This window comes from Aquarana catesbeiana, linkage group LG04 (assembly GCF_042186555.1).
Source record: "Aquarana catesbeiana isolate 2022-GZ linkage group LG04, ASM4218655v1, whole genome shotgun sequence".
Taxonomy (NCBI): Eukaryota; Metazoa; Chordata; class Amphibia; order Anura; family Ranidae; genus Aquarana; species Aquarana catesbeiana.
In genome coordinates, this window is record NC_133327.1 from 288551127 (window position 1) to 288571355 (window position 20229).

General features: G+C 40.1%; 1 protein-coding gene across 2 annotated transcripts in view; it reads right to left on the minus strand.

The window, feature by feature from the left end:
• The window catches only part of KLHL31 (kelch like family member 31), a 40489-nt gene extending 20763 nt beyond the window's left edge, over positions 1–19726 (minus strand). The window contains exon 1 of one of the 2 annotated variants that reach the window (XM_073626674.1): positions 19507–19726. The gene's annotated coding sequence lies outside the window, so the exon portion shown is untranslated. Of the gene's footprint in view, positions 1–1923; positions 1999–19506 lie in introns of those variants that run through there. The other variant, XM_073626675.1, reaches the window with a different exon arrangement.
• Between the last annotated feature and the right edge of the window lie 503 nt (positions 19727–20229).

The following is a 20229-nucleotide window of genomic DNA, read 5'->3' on the forward strand; positions in this document are numbered from 1 at the left end:
CACATTGGCTTAATTCTTGCAGAGAGCATCATCTTGCTACCTTATGTGTTGTCTCACCAGACACTTGCCCACCTCCAGCTTTTGTGGAGTAATAGCTAACCTAGTCCATCTGCTGTGGACATTTTATATAGAGCAGCACTCATCTTAATTATTAACGTGTTGAAGAATTTTGGAACTGCAATATCCTGGGCGAGAGCATTTTACTTTTGTATATGGCTACTTCGCCCACTGGTGGAGCTTCAGGGGTTGCAAGGTCGCAATGGCAACCCCACCCATGCTCCGGGGGGGGTATGTAGTCTCCCTGTCACATTAGGTTTTGCCAGGGGTGGGGGCAATCTGATCCCCTGTATGGCTCAACCTACAGCGTTTCTTCTCCTTTTCCTCCGCTGCTTTCAGTTGCTGCACAAAGAGCCATACAGATGATCAGTTTCTGTAATCGCACCTAACCCCCTCTCCCTGCTGCATTGATCACCCTCTCTGTGGCCCATCCTCTTCCCCCTGTTGTCGACGCCCTCCTCCCCCGCAGTGCTGCTGGGCTTCCCTTCTCTCCTCTCCCGCTGGCTGCTGCAGGGGTGCAGGGGATCTTTTCAGGATGGAGAGTGGGGGGAAGGGGACAGTAGTACATATGTCATACATTTTAACGATACTTCAATAAAAGTCCTCCATAAGTGTACAACACCAGCATGGCTATGGATGACTTTTACTGAACTATTGTTTTTTTGTGTGGTAGTATTTTCACAGACATACAGTATATGAACTGTGAACAGCATTTTTTTAAATATACAAATGCTTGAAGACGAATACCTCATTAACTTTGCTATATACTGAGTATGTCTTTGCAGTCCAATAACCTACAGCTTTGTTTGTTAACATGAACAATATTTCTATACATTAGTCTTAGGACAGAAAACTGCAGTGGATACTATACTCCAGGCCAGCCTACACTGGGGTGCCGCTAGAGGTCCTCAGGTGTGCCGGGATCATGGGAGAGAAGGGCTGTCAGATAAGCCTGAACTCCCAGTCCTGTGCCGAACTGTATATCGGCACTGTGAGGGAGCTCTGTCAGCCTAAAAAGTGTCTGTGTGTGTGTACAAGTATGTGTGTACGTGTGTATGTGTACATGTATGTGTGTACATGTGTGTGTGTGTACGTGTGTGTCTGTGTGTCCATGTGTGTGTGTATGTATGTATGTGTGTACATGTGTCTGTGTGTGTACATGTGTTTGTGTGTGTACATGTGTGTGTCTGTGTGTGTGCATGTGTCTGTGGGTACATGTGTGTGTGTCTGTCTGTGTGTGTGTGTGCGTACATGTGTCTGTCTGTGTGTGTGTACGGGTGTGTGTACATGTGTCTGTGTGTACATGTGTCTATATTTGTGTACGTGTGTGTGTGTACATATGTGTCTGTATGTGTGTACTTGTGTGTGCGTGTGTATGTGTGTACTTTGTGTGTGTACATGTACAGTATGTCTGTATGTGTGTGTGCATGTGTCTGTATGTGTGTGTGTACATGTGTTTGTATGTATGTGTACACATGTGTCTGTATGTGTGCATGTATACATGTGTCTGTATGTGTGTGTGTGTTTGTACATGTGTTTGTGTGTACACATGTGTATGTTTGTGTCTGTATGTGTGCATGTATACATGTGTCTGTATGTGTGTTTGTACATGTGTTTGTGTGTGTGTACATGTGTCTGTTTTTTATGTGCACATGTGTCTGTTTGTGTGTGTGTATGTATGTTACTTTTAATCCTAACCCCCCTATTCCTGTACCATCAGAACTCCTTTTGTAGGGCTTGTTTGTGATAGCAGCTCCTCTGAAAATCCATGCTCAGATCCAGATGTGGCTCTCTAATTAGGCAAATTAGGTGGTCGTCTAAGGCCTCACACTCCCAGGCGCCTCGCGGCCGCTTAATTTCCCATACCTCAACCTCATAGGCGAATTGGAGTCCCAGGATTGCCGCAGCTTGTGCAGGGTATCTTCGTTCCCACAAGCTGCCCTCGAACTCGACTATCTGACACATACACAGTGCAGAGTGCCGTGTAGTGAACTGAACCCGCCCCTCCTCCTCCTGCTGTTATGTTTTCCTGGACACAGAGGAGGAGGGGGAGGAGGCTCACCACTCTGTCGAGACAACGCTGCTGGTCTGAGATCAACTGAACTAATCCAAAGTGAGTCTTCAAGAGGAGGGGGGCATGAACATGATTGGGGGGGGGGCAAGCCTACAGTTCACGTTGAGTGATTTGGGAGGGGGATATGTTCTAGGGGCACTTTAGGACCTGTGCTACAAGGGGGCTTGGATATGAAATCCACCACCTTAGCACATATCCCCCAATTCAAAGAGCTGCTGTCTGCCACAAAGGGGGTGGCCCTTGGCACCCCACAAGAGATGTGGAAAATTGCTCCAGGTGCCCATACTAGTGCCCCCCTTCCAGGCAAGTTAGTGGAGCAAAGTGTGGGTTCCAGGTCACAGAGCGGGTTCACGCTATGAAAAACACAGGAACGCACTATGCGTTCTGTGCGATTCACATGTGACCCGGGTGCAACTTTAGCCCAATTATATATGCAGTCTCTGACCATCTCCTGTGTCATGTCTGCAGTCTCTGACCATCTCCTGTATCTTGTCCGCACACTAATTGACCATCTCCTGTACTATGTCTGCAGTCTCTGACCATCTCCTGTAGTAAGTCTGCAGTCTCTGACCATCTCCTGTATGATGTATGATGCAGTCTCTGACCATATCTTGAATCATGTATGTAGTCTCTGACCATCTCCTGTAGTATGTCTGCAGTCTCTGACCATCTCCTGTATCATGTCCACACACTCTCTGACCATCTCCTGTATCATGTATGCAGTCTCTGAACATATCTTGTATCATGTCTGCAGTCTCTGACCATCTCCTGTATCATTTATGCAGTCTCTGAACATCTCTTGTATCATGTATGCAGTCTCTGACCATCTTCTGTATCATGTCTGCAGTCTCTGACCATCTCTTCTATCATGTCCGCACACTCTCTGACCATCTCCTGTATCATTTATGCAGTCTCTGACCATCTCTTGTATCATGTATGCAGTCTCTGACCATGTCTTGTATCATGTATGCAGTCTCTGACCATCTTCTGTATCATGTCTGCAGTCTCTGACCATCTCCTGTATCATGTCCGCACACTCTCTGACCATCTCCTGTATCATGTATGCAGTCTCTGACCATCTCTTGTATCATGTATGCAGTCTCTGACCATCTCCTGTATCATGTCTGCAGTCTCTGACCATCTCCTGTATCATGTCTGTACACTCGCTAACCATCTTTTGTATCATGTCTGCAGTCGTTGCAGTACAGCCCCATTCACCCTGGGTATACATCCAGCTGCAGCCACAGGATGTGTACACCCCCAGCTGCTGCCTCTGCAGCTAAAGGAGGAGAAGTTGGGGGTGGTAAAAACAGCTCAATCATGTGGTATTACCGTCCCTCCAATCTGACATGTGAACAAGCCCTTGGTTCACATCTGTGTGGCTGCGTGTTGTGTGTAGCGCAGCCAATTCATTTCAATGGGCTGCCCTACCCACAGAAATGCAGGGAAAAAGTTCCCGACCCTTTTTTAAAGTGTTGCTGCACCAAAAGCATCCCATGTTTGCCAATGTGTGGGATACCATTAAGAATAAATGACACTCCTAAAGAAAAGAGCAGAGCATTTGTCTGTGTGTCACGAACAAGTGCGATTTTGCGCATTTTCTGCGACACATAGTAAAGGGTATTAAGCCTTGGACAGGGGTACCTCAAGACTGAAAATACTTTTCAAGGGCGCACCAACTGGAAAAAGGTTGAAAAACACTGCCCCAAGCAATATCTTGTTTTACAACGTGTGTACATTTCAGTTGGACCCTGCTCACAATATCCGTTTGAAAATCGCTTTCATTACCTATTCTCCATGCTAATGTGTTTTGCTGCTTTTTCAGTATGGCTGGACATTTTGTATGAAATTCCATATATTTTACCATCTTTCCTTTATTGTATATACAGTATATTCACTATAAAGCGGATTGTTGAGAAAATTCTAGTACAGTGAAACCTTCGACTGCAAGCATAATTCATTCCGGAAACATGCTTGTAATCCAAAGCACTCGTATATCAAAGCAAATTTCCCCATAGGAAATAACCATTTATTCATAGGTCCTTCAGTTTATAGTTCATATAAAAAGATTATAGCAATGTGACCAGGTTTTGTAACCATAAAATGTCCATCCACACATGGAAGCCTCCACAAGGGGATTAGAAGCAAAATCCAGCAGGAGCTACAGAGTATAAAAGAGAAGAGAGGCCCCTCTAAGGCACCTTTCACATCTTGCATCTTGGTGTTCGTGCACGGAATCACTGCCATTCTGCCAACGATTCGAAATAGCGGAAAATCGTGGAATGCCCGTGCGATTCCCGTCACTTCCAATGGCACTCCAATCGCGGCACGATTTTGCCACTTTTCGTCAAGAATGTCTTTTGGAAGTGTAGCAATATGGTTATTTTTAATGAAGGTAAAACATTTAGCAACTCACATGGTTGATGATTAAAAGAGGCACATCTAAGTATGCAGGCATCCGGGGTAAAGCTGTTCACATAGACCATCCCCCGCACTGCTGGCTCTCACCAATGTCAGTCTGCAATTGTGATCGGGAAGACTACCCTGCAGTAGAGTGTTCTGAAAGCGAGGCTTGAAGCGCTTGTGGAGCACAGCGTAGAAAGCATGACGTTGATGGCGGTGGCGTTGCAGAGGATGGTCCAAGGTGACTGCTTTACCCCGCATGTTTGCATTCTTAGATGTGCAATTTTTAATCTTATAACCATGTGAGCTGCTAAATGTTGTACCTTCATTAAATGTAACCATATTGCTACACTTAGGGTTCATGCACACTGCAGATCAGCTTTTACAGGCATTTAAACTTTTATTTCAGCTTGAAGAAGCTTGTGCTTTTTTGTGCTCTTGTGCACATTTTAATTGAGCTACTTTGAGCTTTTTTGAGTATAAGCATTTTTTTTTTTCACAATTAGAGACGCCTCTCTTCTCTTTTATACTCAGTTGTGTCATGATGCTACTCGTATTGTAAGACCTCGCTCATTTATCAAGCTAAAATGTATTAAAAAATTTGGCTCGTCTTGTAAAACACTTGCACATCAAGTTACTCTCAATCCAAGGTTTTACTGTATATGCATTTTTGAATATAAGATTTGTGCAGGACATTGGATTATTAGGTGCTACAAATTTCCTGCTTAACAAAAATAGCACTGTATAGGGTAGCTTGATTTTGCTTTGTTACGTTTTACAATATTATGTATTTTCATAAAAATCTTGTTATAAAAGGCTTGTAATAGGCCAAAATAAATATTGATTAAATTATTTAAATTATCTGATTTTTTGTTTGTTTATGCTGTTGGTAATCAATTCCAAAAAAAGAACAAAAAAACCCCCCGCTGAGTCCTTTTTCATTAAGAGTTTTTTCTTTTGCTTATTTATATTAAGGGAAGGATCCTAACTGATATTTATAAGGGTTCTATTTCAACAATTTACATATATTGGCCATTAATGTAGTCTTAAATGGAACTACGTCCATTTTTTTCTTGGTTTTTGGTTAAAGCCGTCCCTCTAACTGGTTTTCTTATTGCTTTCTATACCACTCTCAATGGGTTTACTTCCCCTTCTTTATTGCTTCCACTTGTCTAGAGTTAATTTTTTATTTACTCCTATAGAAATGGCTGGTGGTCCTGTATGTGTCTGGCTTCCAGGGAATTGTCCATAGGAATATATGCAGGATGCACTGCAGACTAGGGAAATATTGACTTCAGCAAACATTAATGCCCTAGGTGTCAATGAAACAGAAAATTAGGATAAATCTAGCTATTGAGAGCAAAAAAGACGCTATCCCTTCCCAATGCTATGTAAATGTAAAGAAAAAAGTTTTGACAGGTGTTTCACCTGATGACTTTATAGCCTATAATCCAACAATACAGTGGCTATACATTTCAAATCCTGTACTGTATCTCTTTTTGCAGCTAATGCCAAATATATAGACATGAGACAGCAGACCACAAATCTCCAACAGCTAAAGATTTCTTTGGAATCTTAACTATGTTTTACTCTTGGGCATGTATTGATCTTTTGAGTATGTGCCAGGAAGCAGTGAGAACCATTAGATTGTTTTTGACAGCAGCTGTTCATCAAAATATATAATGCCGCATAGTGGTTAAAGTGTAGAGACCCTTTTACATGGGCGTACAGTGTAGAAGATTAGTCCTGGGCAAATTGAGGCCTCAGAGCCAAATGCGACCCTTTGGCTGTCTTTATCCAGCCCTTGATGCCTCCACTGTCCACCATGCTTCCCTGAGCTTCCTTAGTGAGCAAGCTGACAGGCTCAGCGCTGCCCTATTGAACTCAGGGGGCGAGTTTGACAATCAGTGGTGCTTGTCAAACACTGCAGCCCAAGTTAAAAATACTGCAGCATATGAACAATCCCGTTCGGCTGTCATTCTACTGTTCCGGTGGGCAGCTAGGGGGTGGTAAAACCATGGTTCAGCCACCTTTTTTAACACCTCCTGACCGCCCATCTGAAAGAGATACTTTGCATGAGCAATTGTACCTATTAGTGTCAGGTGTTTGTTTTCTATATATTATGTACTTATAAGCCTAATATTGAGCAGAACTAAGTTCGACCCTCCACAACAGTCCCAGTTTCTCACATGGCCCCTTTGAGAAAATTAATTGCCCACCCCTAGTCTAGAGCTATCAGTCAGTTTTTCAGATGGACCAAAATGCATGTCTGTGGACGGGCAGATATAAACAGATGATCATCCGTTTACATCCATCTACATCTGTAACCGTTTAGGTCAGTTTTTGTAAACAGAACAAGGCTGCATCCCAGTGGAGACCAGTGGAAAAAAATTTGGGGGGGGGGGCGGCAAACAGTATGCCACCAAGACTTATTTTTGAGCTGCACTGTTTTTACATATTCAGTCATTTATCAAGGTGTTGTGATTTGCCTTTTGGTGTCCAGCTTGCATTTCCTATCATAGCTATTTATATTTCTGTGCGCTGATTGTTTCTTTTTTATACTCTCTAAATAAAGCTGGGTACACACTATACTATTTTTTTTGTTCAACCCAGGGGGCTGAACAAAAAAAACCCAGGCAGATTGCTGTACTAAAGCAAGTGATGTTAGTACAGCAATCTCCCCCGTTTTGCTATTGAGTTTTGACAGGGGGACTGCTCCCCCGCCAGAACACACCAGTCAGCCATTGGCTGCTATTGCTGAACGGATACTGGTTTTCCAGCATGCCCATTCGACAGGAAGCAGTACAGGGGCCCAAAGTCAGCTGCCAAACCGCCCATTTTCGGCCCGTGTGTACCCACCATAAGAATGGAGGGTAATGCTTTGAAAGTAGATGGCGCCAAACAGTAAGTACTAGCTCAACATTTTTAGGCCATGATTAGCTTGGGAGACAAAAGCCTGCTAAGGTTTAATTAGAACACACACTTTGTAAATTAGTACCAGACTTTAAATATAGATTTTTCATCAAAAGTTCTCATTTATGCTGAATAATGAATTTAAATCTATCCAAGGAATGTTGTAGATCAGGGTACATCATTTCTTAGGTATACGGTCTCTTTAAATATAAAAAGAAGAAATGTCAGGTCACTTAGATGATGTAAGTGGACATGTAGGCATAAGATCAAGTAATATTTTCCAGTTGTAATGTTCCCTCTACTACTTTTTATCGAGGTATGTCTTAAACAGATTAAAGTGCCTTTCCTGGCTGCAGTTTCAGCAAGGGGTGTAACTGTAGACTCCAGCTGTCATCTTCCATGTAATATTACCTTTTAAATGCCACAGCGGGCAATGCACAAGAAATCCATAACCCATAGCTGTGTAGTGAGGTCAGAATATATATGAGCAGCCAGAGATTGAATCTAACCCTTTCTCCCAATATATAAAATAGTTTACGCGGATAATAAAAAATAAAAACGTGTGTAAGGACATTTTGTAGGGATGCAAGACAGCAGGCTCCCTTAAATCAGAAAAAAACATTTCTGGACATTTTTCTTTGCTGTAGCACAAGCTATAAATCACAAATAATTGCCAGAAAACAATCTATAACTCTGTAGGTGGCACTATGTACAAACTAGTTGTCACCGCCGAAGTAGAAAGAATGCTTTAAACTGATGTTTTTAAACTGACGTTTTTAAGCTGACATTTTTAACTCCTACCTCCTATCAGGTATAAACTTTTACTGCAGAGCTTGGTGTATATTGTTTAATTAATGTTATGTCTTGTGTTGATCCCTCATTATCTCATGGGTAATGGGCAAGGTAAACATTGAAAGTCATTTGGCAGCTTGAATATGAAAGAGAAGAGAATAGACCTGTAAATGAATGTGCAGACCCATAGCTTCAATTACTTGTTTCTGATTAAACTGTTTCATTATATTATTTAATATTTTACAGTATAACCAAAAAAGAGAATTAGGACCATGCAGACTTTACTGGTATCAGAAAGGAACGGTCAGACATTATTAGATAAAAAAGTACTGTTTTTATTGGCGTATAACATGCACTTTTTCACCCTGAAAATCAGGTGCAAATAGCATGTGCGTGTTATATGCCAATACTTAAAATTTAGCTACCTCGGAGGGCAAAGGGAGGGGGGGGGGCGGGACGGCCGCCATCAGATTACATACAGTGAGCATCTCCTGTTTACTTGGCGGCCTCTGTAATATGAAGTCCTGTCTCCTGGGCTGCCATTGGACCACCGTTCTGTCTATCATAGGAGATTCTCACTGTATGTAATCTTTCGGCGCTCGTCCTGCCCTCCTCCCTGTCCCCTCTAGGCTACAGATGGGCATCGATCAGGCTGCACTGATGGCAATGGTGAGGCTGCTCCATTGATGGCAATGGTGAGGCTGCTGCATTGATGGCAATGGTGAGGCTGCTGCATTGATGGCAATGGCGAGGCTGCTGCATTGATGGCAATGGCGAGGCTGCTGCATTGATGGCAATGGTGAGGCTGCTGCATTGATGGCACTTGTGAGGCTGCATTGATGTGGACAGATGAGCCTGCATTGATGGCACTTGTGAGGCTGAAGATGGGCATGGATCAGGCTGCATTGATGGCAATGGTGAGGCTGCAGATGGGCACCCACCCTTATTTTGCTTCAAAGTTCCTTATTTAAAATTTAAGTTTTCTTCCTGAAACTTCCCTCTTAAAATGAATGTTATACGCCTATAAATACGGGTAAATGTTTATTACAAAAGTAGTTAAAAAACAGTCATAAAAAATAAAAAATAAATAAAAAAAATCACTGTATGAATAATGGTGATACTCTTCAACAAGTAAACAAATGTGCATAAACAAAAACTAAGTATTAAATAAAATAAAATAAAAGTCCATGAGTGTAAATGAAATAGTTCTAGTGTTAAAACTCCACAATTTCTGAAATTGTGGAGTAACAACACTGGAACTATTTCATTGGACTCATGGACTTTTATTCACTCTTTTGTGATCTATTTTATTTGATTTAAAACTCAGTTTTGTTTATGCACATTTGTTTACTTTTTGAAGAGTATCTCCATTATTCATACAGCGCTGATTTTTTATTTTTTATGTACTTTTTGTGTTTGTATATTTACACATATTGCATGCTGACAGCTGACTTTTTAGATAGTCATAAAAACATGAATAGAGTGCTCTCATTGGATGAAACAGGCATATAGTCAAGCTGCAAGAGTAAGTCTTTGCTATATATTCCTAGAGGTCGATGCGTCTCACAACTAACTGCTTCCTCAGGACCTCATTACTTTTATAATAAACATTTACTTTTTTATCTAATAATGTCTGATCGTTCCTCTCTGGTACCAGTAAAGACCGCATGGTCCTAATTCTCTTTTTTGGTTATGTTATTTATGGATGAGGTACCCTTTATATAGCCTATTCAAGTTTTACATTTAATATTCTACATATTTTCTAATATTGTAATATATACAATATTCTAATTTTTTTTGTTTCCCTTTTTGTGTGTTGTCTGTTTGTTGTTTTATTTGTTCATTTGTTTGTTCTGTTAGGAATGTTAAATTGGTATCCTGTTGATTATCTGTAATTAGAGAGAGGTATTGTAAAGTAGTAACATGTATAATCTGCAGATAATGCAATTTTTCCTTGTTGCTGTAATGTTTGAAAGCTTTAATAAATAATAAAGATTAATATATATATATATATATATATATATATATATATATATATATATATATGTATATATATATATATATATATATATATATATATATATATATATATATATATATATATATTTTATTATTTATATTTTATTATATTTTATATATATATATATTCTACAGTATATAAAATGCCATTTTCATAGTCTATTAAAAAACAAAAAAATGAAGGTACTTAAAGTGACACTAAACTCTTGTTTAAAAAAATAATTATATTCAAGTATATTTTCCTAACTCAAAAAAAGCACCTTCTGTTGCTCTCAGCCTCCTCCAAATCTTCAAATTCCCTTTTCTTGGTCCTGTAATCTGACTTATTAGAGGGTAGCTATGTTTGTTCTCCATGGCCCCGCTGTATGTAGGAACGTAGCTACCAGTGGTGGCCCTACATATCAGAGCGCCAGGACTATGGATTCCAATGCGGGGGGTGTTTTTTTAAAGCACCTGATTAGAGCCAGAGGCTCTAATAGGCTTCAAAAAAGGGCGGCCTCGGAGTGCAGAGCATTGTGCTCCGAGCCCACCCAGTTGTGTGACGATATTGAATAAATTTGCGCTATTTTCACACTAAAGTTCCTCCCCACCAATCAGGTGGCAGGTCGTGAACCTGTCTTCCCAATTGACCAAAGCGTCAGGCGATCCTATTGGATGCCTAGCACATTGGCGGAAGAGGAGACACGCAGTGGAGGAAGCTTGAGGAGCGGACATCGGAGCCGCCACTGCCCGCACTCCAGGAGAGAAGGAGAGGACACCACAGCCCCGCCACATGAGCAGGTAAGTGGTGGACCGCTCGTGGGAGGGGTGGGGTGTTTGTTTGCCACCCCTCCAAAAGAAGAACCCACCAGCCGCCCCTCTCTTGCTCACTCCCAAGATGGACTAAGGACCATGGGATTTGTACTGTGCACAGAGCAGCACACATGACTGCAACTAACAAAACTGTGAAGAAAAAAGAGAGGTTTGGGAGCTCACAGGGGACGTTACAAGGAGGCAGAAAAACCAAGTAAGGAATCATTTGACAGAAAACAGATTAGAGGGCCATTAAAGTAGTATTAAATTCGAAAAAAAACAAATTTGATTAAAATGCAAACTTACCGATTCTGAAATGTGATGGCTGCATTTGTTTTTTGTTTTTTTTCACCTGGTGATCCAGCCAGTAAGCCTTATTATTACTAGTAATTTTTCAACTTTAGCAGAATAGGCTGTCCAGACAAAGTAGTAGTTAAAGGGTTGGGACAAACTATTTACCACTAATAGGGGTGCTTACAATGACCAGCTTTTATGTAAAAAACCTTTATCCGAAAAGGAAAAAAAAAACAGTTCAACTTTCATTTGGAGGCCAAGTCTTTCCAAATCTGCTACTCTAATGCCCTGTACACACGATCAGACATTGGTCGGACATTCCGAGAACAAAATCCATCTGATTTTTTCCGATGGATTTTGCATACACACGGTCGCACAAAGTTGTCGGAAAATCCGATCGTTCTGAACGCGGTGATGTAAAACACATACGTCGGGACGGGCCAGTAGCCAATAGCTTTTGTCTCTTAATTTATTCTGAGCATGCGTGGCACTTTGTGCGTCGGCTTTGTGTACACACCATCGGAATTTGAACAATCGGATTTTGTTGTCGGAAAATTTTATATCCTGCTCTCAAACTTTTTGTGTCGGAAATTCCGACAGAAAAAGTCCGATGGAGCCCGCACACTATCGGAATTTATGACAACACAATCCGATCGCACTTTTTCCAGCGGAAAATCCAACCGTGTGTACAGGGCATAGCACTATCCTCCCCCAGACTGACAATGCTGATTTCCAAAGATGTCTGCTTTACTACTTCATCCAGAATGCAGACACATTAAGACAGGAAGTGTATTACTGGCAGGATCACCAGGTGAAAATAAAAGAAAGGAAGCCTGAAATAAAGAAAACTAATGCAGCCACCACATCTCAAAATGGGTAAGCTGCCATATATTACATTTTTCTTTTTGGGTTTAATACCATTTTTTCAGGTAGTGGATGTATATGGATTATTTTTGGAGAATAAGAAAATTGTTAAATGTCACTTTAAAGTGATTCAATATGCCTTTATTCTCTAGATCACTTAAAGTGGAGTTCTACCCACATTTTATACTCCTCACCATCCAGCACTAATGTATACACTTGTAATGAATTGGCATTTTTTGGGGGGGATTACTTACTTTATTTCAGCATTTTTCTTTTTTCACTTCCTCGTTAGTATCCGCGGCCCCGTGCATCATTTGGGGCTTTGCGTTGTTTCCTAGGAGATGTGTGTCATCAATCCCAGGAGGCAATAGGCAAAGCCGACCTATAACCTATTATACTGCCCGCACCGCACTGCGCGTGCGCAAGATCGGCAGGTGCATGATGGGTATCCAGCATGCACGGAATACAGGAAGTGATACTCTCCAGCTTCAGATGCCCAAACAGGAGATGACCACGGTCTGCTGCGACTTCCAAAAGTAAGAAAACAATGCTGAAAAAATACTAAACAGACCTTAGTATACAGCATAGCTTTAACTGAATACACTAAGCATGAGTATTAAAGGGGTATTTTTATCTAAAGAGTAAAATTAAAGCCAGGACACCACTTTAAGAGGCTACAAAATCAGTAAAAGCCGGAGCTGTTGCCCCGTGCAAAGCTATTAGAGTCAAGTATTTAACATTTTGTAAGGTAAACATTCTTGCACACTGGGAAATATGTATTGGTCTCCTTTTGGAGGTCCATAGAGATAAAGCCGGCAACTCAATAGCTTCTTTATATAAATGCTTTATTTGTTGTTAATTAGCATTTATGGAATATGTACATGCTATTGTGTGAAAATAAAACATTTAAATGAAGAAGCTACCGAGTTGCCAGCTTTATCTCTATGGACTTGCAGTGAACGGCCCAGCCAGAGCATGAGCCTCTTGCTCTCCTATTTTATATATAGCGGTAGAGTTTGAGTGAGTTCATTTGACTCCGTTTCGAGGAGTCCATAGTTTTTTTTTTTTTTTTAAGTAACTGCGAAGACCATAACCATAAAATTGTGTTGTTATAGGTAACTGCACATTGCACATTATCATTGCTCTTGCTTTGCCTGAAAGGGAACCTGTCCTGAGCAAAAATGTAGGCTACTATTTTTGAACTGTCCTTTTGAATACACTTAGCTGCTTGACTGCCAGGCTGATCCACATTTATGGTGATTTAAACAAGCACTTGACCTATATATCTTTTAGGAAATATATCAACAATACAAATCATCATTTGGGACTTTAAGGGTGCACATACACAACTATTGTATTCTGTTAAAATTCTTGCAATTTAAAAAAAAATATCTATTAAAACATATAAAAGGCTATCTGTGTAATGGCTTATTCTCAGTGTCTATACAGAAAGAAATCCTCTCTCTCTGTCCATCACAGAACACATAAATCAGTTTTTGTCCTTGTATAACATAATTGCCATTGATCCAAGATGTCATGGTTGGACAGATAATAACATGAACTATGTATCCAGGAGGATAAATGCGGTATCTACGATAATACAACTTTGGGAAGTTGTTGCCTGTTCACCCATAAAATCATCTTGAATATTAGCAGAATACAATATTTGTCTATGTGTACCTTGAAATTCTCATCTGGTACTTCATGCTGTTGGTATGTTTAATTGGAATGTTCGTACATTCTGAAGTGATTAAAACAAGTGAAGGACATATTCCTTCAATATTGTTTTAAAGAAATACATAGAAATAGACATAAATTCATACTACTAAAATTTCAGTATACATTCATATGTGCTCTTAACTCACTGTATGAAAGCTACCATCCCTATAATACTTAGCAATTTTCCATTGTCTAAAGGTATTCATGAAAGGGCTAATTACCTCCCAAAAAGGTCACCTTAAGTCCCATACACACGGACTGAATATCGGGAGACATTGGCCAGTTCTATAAAAACCGACCGTCATTCGGCCTGTGTGAATGTCAGCCGGTCTGACAGAGCGAGCATGCTGTAAAACGAGTGGCCGACTGGCTCCAACCCCCTGTCAGAACACTATATCTCTTAACACAGGAGCTGTCAGTTTTTTTCCATTCAACCCGCTAGGGGTTGAACGAAAAAAAATCTATTAGTGTGTACCAGGCTTTAGATCTAATTTGCTAACAATCAGCCAGAGTCAGGCTGGGTTGCAGCTTACAGCAGGGGTCCGGTGCATCCATGTTCTTCATTTCAGGGATGAGTCAGGCACAAATTTTTGCCTGAATTCAGACCTGAAACTAAACCTAGGAAGCACAGGACCCTTGTGCAATGTGCATCTAAACCGCCATGGAGATGTATGAACCTGCTCTCCTGTCATGCGAATTGGATGCGGAGAAACCCGCATCCAATTCGCACTAGTGTGAACCCAGCCTAAGAGCAACACATTCATTTCCAGGTTGGATTGTTATCCAATCAGATTTTAGGTGGATCCTATCAAAGAAATCTAATTTCTCAATAACCCTTGTCTATGCATGCAATTATTATGGTGTGTGTGTGTGTGTGATCTAAATCTGTGAAAAAGAATGTCTCTGATATCATCATTATTATTGTCCAAAACTGCTATAAAAAACAGGCTACCCATTTTCCTTGCTAATCACAGTCGCACACCAGGCGTGAAAAATGATGGGCTGTCAAAATAGACTTTAACCATGGGTCTCAAACTGGTGGCACTCCAGCTGTTGTGAAACTACAAGTCCCATGAGGCATTTGAAGGCTGACAGTTATGGGGCGTACACACGGTCGGACTTTTCAGCTACAAAAGTCCGACAGCCTGTCTGACAGACTTTCGACAGACTTTCGACGGGCTTGCGGCGGACTTTCTAACGAACAGACTTGCCTACACACGATCACACAAAAGTCCGTCGAATTCTTACGTGATGACGTACACCGGACTAAAATAAGGAAGTTGATAGCCAGTAGCCAATAGCTGCCCTAGCGTGGGTTTTTGTCCGTCGGACTAGCATACAGACGAGCGGATTTTTCGACCGGACTCGAGTCCGTCGGAAAGATTTGAAGCATGTTTCAAATCTAAAGTCTGTCGGATTTGAGGCTGAAAAAGTCAGTTGAATGTCCGGAGAAGCCCACACACGATCGGATTACCAGCCAGCTTTAGTCCGTCAGCGTCCGTTGGACTTTTGTAGACGAAAAGTCCGACCGTGTGTACGCGGCATTACAAGCATGACTCCCACAGGCAGAGGCATGATGGGACTTGTAGTTTCGCAACAGCTGGAGGGCCGCCAGTTTGAGACCCCTGCAGCATTCCCCAAATACATTGGTTCCCAACTGGGAGAACTATATGACTCAAAACTGCAGCATACTGCTTGTAAAGAAATAAAAGTAAACTCTAACAAAAACACAAATAAAAAGAAGGCAAATTTCTTCTTTTGAGAAAAATAAAAATTAAGACGAGGATGAGGAAATACAGCAAATACTAATGTTTTGGTGTTTTGTGAAACAATCATTGCCCTTAGGTGGAAACAGTTTTTGTAATTTTTTTTTAAATATTAAGGCAAAGAATTTTGCCCCCAGAAAATAAATATGGGAAGAACAAGAAAGTTGCTCTTGAAAACTGTGGTCTATGCTACTGGCTTCATAGAACATATTGATGACATCATCAGAAAATGTTGTTGCAGAGATACATGGGGAAGTACAGTATGTGTGTGTGTGTCTGGGAGGGGGTTAGGATCAGGCCTTCTCTTATCTGTTCCAGGCCCCGATGAAGAAGTAAAATGTGCGTGTATCAAATACCTGTGAAACATGCACAGTGTCAAAATCATTGCAAATGCAAATCTGTGCAAATGGCACAATCATACCAATTTGTTTTCTGCACAAAACCAACACATCCCTTTATTAAAAAAAAAAACATCCTGGCAATATGGGTGAGGCAGAGGGCTCTGGGTCCAAGGTAGTTAGATAATGTAATCAGGCCCAGGTGTATGGAAAGACAATATAGACTGCATCCTAAGGGGTCATTATTTTATGGGACAGCCAGACTGTCAAGGGTTAATGATTTTCATATCTGTTGTATTTAGAACAGATTTATTTAAAAACACCCACCCCCTATCTATTACCTCCAATTTCCCCATCCCCATCTAAAATCACTAACATATACCTAAGAAAGTAAAAGATACTTATGGCAGTCTGCCCACTTAGGCCCCACCCTACCTTCTCATTAGATCCTTGGAAAACTGTGTATCCCAAATCTCATGAGAATGTGCAGAAGTACATTTTTATGAGATTTAAAATCCTCACCTTTCCCAGGCTCCTAAAGAGCCCTTTGCCCTGACAAAAAGACCATGAACTGGGGTTTGCAATAAGAATCTATTACTTTTTTCTTATGTCCAGATTACTGATTTTAGATGGGGGGAAGGCTATGGGGTTATGTGTGTTTTTTTTTTTAAAGTTCTGCAATGGAAAAGGTTTTCTGTAATCACACTGCAAATTGAGTAAAAATTGCACCACAGTAGTGTGAACCAAGTCTTAAGCCTTTAGGAAATTCACATGCAGTGTGTATGTATTTATATTTTAAGAAGTGTATGGCCAAACTATATTTTGGTTATAAGGGGGTAGGTGTAGAGTTAGGTCTAGAAAAGCCTTTCTCAACCTTTTCAATAGAGAGGAACCCTTGCAATAACTTTCCAATCTCAAGGAACCTCTGCTAAAAATGTGTATATCTACAACACATGATACATTAGTGGGAAAGAATGCTCCTTAAGCCTGGTACACATGGGCTGAATATCGGCCAGTATCAGCCGATTCAACAGAAACCAGCCGACATTTGGCCTGTGTGTACACCAAAATACTAAAAAGGAACCGCGCTACAGGATTGAATGGATATACTACTGAAAGTAAAACAAAAAAATATAAAAAATATGTACAAAATCAGATTGATTTTTTTGTTTTACTTTCAGTAGTATATCCATTCAATCCTGTAGCGCAGTTCCTTTTTAGTATTTTGTTTTGTCTTTTTGTGTATGCCTCACACTTAGAACTGCAGCTTATTTATTTCTTATGCTTGTGATTCTGTGTATTTTTTTGTTATATTTTTCTGTGTGTACACCAGCCTGGCCGACAGAAGCTGGCCAAATGGCCAGCTTCTGTCAAACGGGCATGCTGGAAAATCAGCATCCGATCAGCATCCGATCAGCATCCGATCAGCATCCGATCAGCGGATAACCAGCCAATTGCTGTGAGCGCTGACCGATGTGTTCTGATGGAGGGGGGCTGTCCCCTTGTCAGAACATAAAAGCTCAGTGGGGAGATCACTGTACTAACATTGGAGCTCTTCAGTTTTTTTCATTCAGCCCACTGGGTTGAAAAAAAAAAAAACTGATAGTGTGTACCTAGCATTACACTTGTGGTCATTGCGAAGAATTACCCCCTTACAGATAGCTAAAAACATCAATGGTGTCAGTGGGAACTTATCTGAGAGGCAGAAATTGCTCATAAGGAACCCCTAGCAACCTCTTGAGGAACCCTAGTTGAGAAACCCTGCTCTAGAAAGATAAACTAAAAAATGACCCTAAATATGATGTATCATAACATATAAAATCCTATAATAATATACAATCTCAGTAATGTAAGATTATTGCCTTTGTGACTAAAGGCCATCATTTGTTCACCTGTGCGTTTACCCTAGCAGCTGCTAAAATAATTCAGAAATGTTTTAATGGTCCCTTAAACGTCTGTTAATTTTACAGAATTGTAATATTTTATAGTCTGCATGGCCACTGCAATAAACAAATGGAAGTTTTTCCAGCATGCCTATATTTTATTACTAAAATTACATGAATGAAAAAGTAAAGAAAAAAAAAAGGAAAGTATTTAATTAGTAACTATGTTGTTCTGTGCTATCATTTAGAGAAACACTTATCAATAAACAGCTAAAAGTTGAGGCCTTATTGCTTACAAGACATCATTGAACCTCATTCCCCTTTGTATACTATATAATGTGTATATATATCTATATATATATATATATAGATATATATAGATATATATATATAGAGCTATATATATAGAGCTATATATAGTATATATATATAAAATATATAATATTATATTTGTTAACACTTTAAAAATGAATCTTTTGCAAGAAAAAAACAGTCAGCATAGATCATGTCTGTTACTCAGGTGAACAATCTAGTCTTATTTATAGGCCACTCTATAAAAACAACTCATTTGTGCTTGGACTATCCGTGTCGTGTCAAAAGTGAGGATCAGCTGCTCAGTGCTATATTGCCCAACCTCCCAAATGCTGCTTCTGCCCTCTCTGGTTCACATTCCACTAGCTACATCTGTTACCAGGGATCAGCGTCAGTTCCAGAAATAGCAGTTTAGAGTGCTCAGATAGCGTACATCCAAAGATAGGATCCATGTCAATGCCAATCCATTGGGACAAATTCCTTTAAATTCCCTAGTGCTCTGAGATACAGCAGGAGTCTGCAATGAAGCCACTGTTTATTAATTTATTATATTTAATTGTGATAGCCATTTATTACAATAGAGATTATTTAGTAACATGTTGGGTTGAAAAATAGTCAAACACCTTATTGTTATTAAACACATTAAACACCTTTCATTTTGAGAGCAATCACTAACACTTTTTCTTTTAGTCTTTTGATTATTAAAAATATGTTTTTTTTTTTTTTTGCAGGAGGCTGGCTTGTCTTAACGTCTATTGACTTTCAGTTGCTATATAACTTTCTAAGTTTCTAATAACTGCTCCGTTGTCTAATAACTCAGACATCAAAGAAAATAGATATAATGTGTCATTTAGATGCTCATAAAATGAATAACACCATGAAACATTATTCTTGGTCCTAGGCATTGATATGAGTTGTGATTCAAGGACAAATAATACCAATAAACACTAATAAAATTGTAAGTCAGTTCTGACAGATACAATGAATATCTTGCATTTTATTCCCCCTAAGATTTCTTGTACTAAGCGGAACTAATATGCGTATTCTTTAGAAATGGCAAGACATAACAGGGAGCCTAAATAATAAACATTGCAGCATGAAATTACAGAACACAATTATGTTTTCAACCTAACTTTTCTTAGACATTCTTCTCAAGGATGTTACAATCTGCTGCTAATTTGACACTTATTTTTGCAAGTTAATAATACAAGCACAAACTTATTTCCCAAAGAAAAAAAAACTGGAAAAACTTAAAGTAGTAGTAGATTTGATCAGCTTACCCTTTTAGGTCAAATGTGGTCTGAAGCTGTGATCTTGTTACAAAGAGAACGAGAGAGAGAGGGACAGCTCCTAGGCTTAGGCAAAGTGTAGAATGATAGTAGTCTCTCACACTACCCCACACACACACAGCCCCCTGACTGCACCTGTCACCACGGAGCTATCCCTAAAGCCTTTCCTTTCACATCGAGAAGAGACCAAACTGTCTGCATAGTGATCCTTAAAACTAACTCCACCTCAGACCCCCAACTGACACCTCCTTTAGGGAGGGACCCAACACCCAATGACACTTGTGTTATTGTAACACTTTCTGAACAATGAGACACTTTTTCTGTAGCACAGTGGTTGTAGTAGAGGTAACTAGGTAGAAGTAAAGTCTAACTCAGATAAGCAAAAAAAAAAAAAAGTTTTGTCAATTGGTAATTGGCTATTTTGGACCTAATCTGGTAATAACAGGCATACTTGTAATAATGCTTTACTGCTTGAGTGATAGGTGGTGCTCACACACATTGGGCACAGTGTAGAATACCCTTCCACTACCTGTAAAAAAGGATAAGCGTGCTAATGTACATAGTTACATAGTTAGTAAGGTTGAATAAAGATACTAGTCCATCCAGTTCAATCTGAGTGAGTGTCTACAATTGTCCTTATCCCTGTACATTGTGTCTCATTAAGAGGCTCATCTATTATATCATTTTATTTAAGGTACCCATATAGCGCCGTCA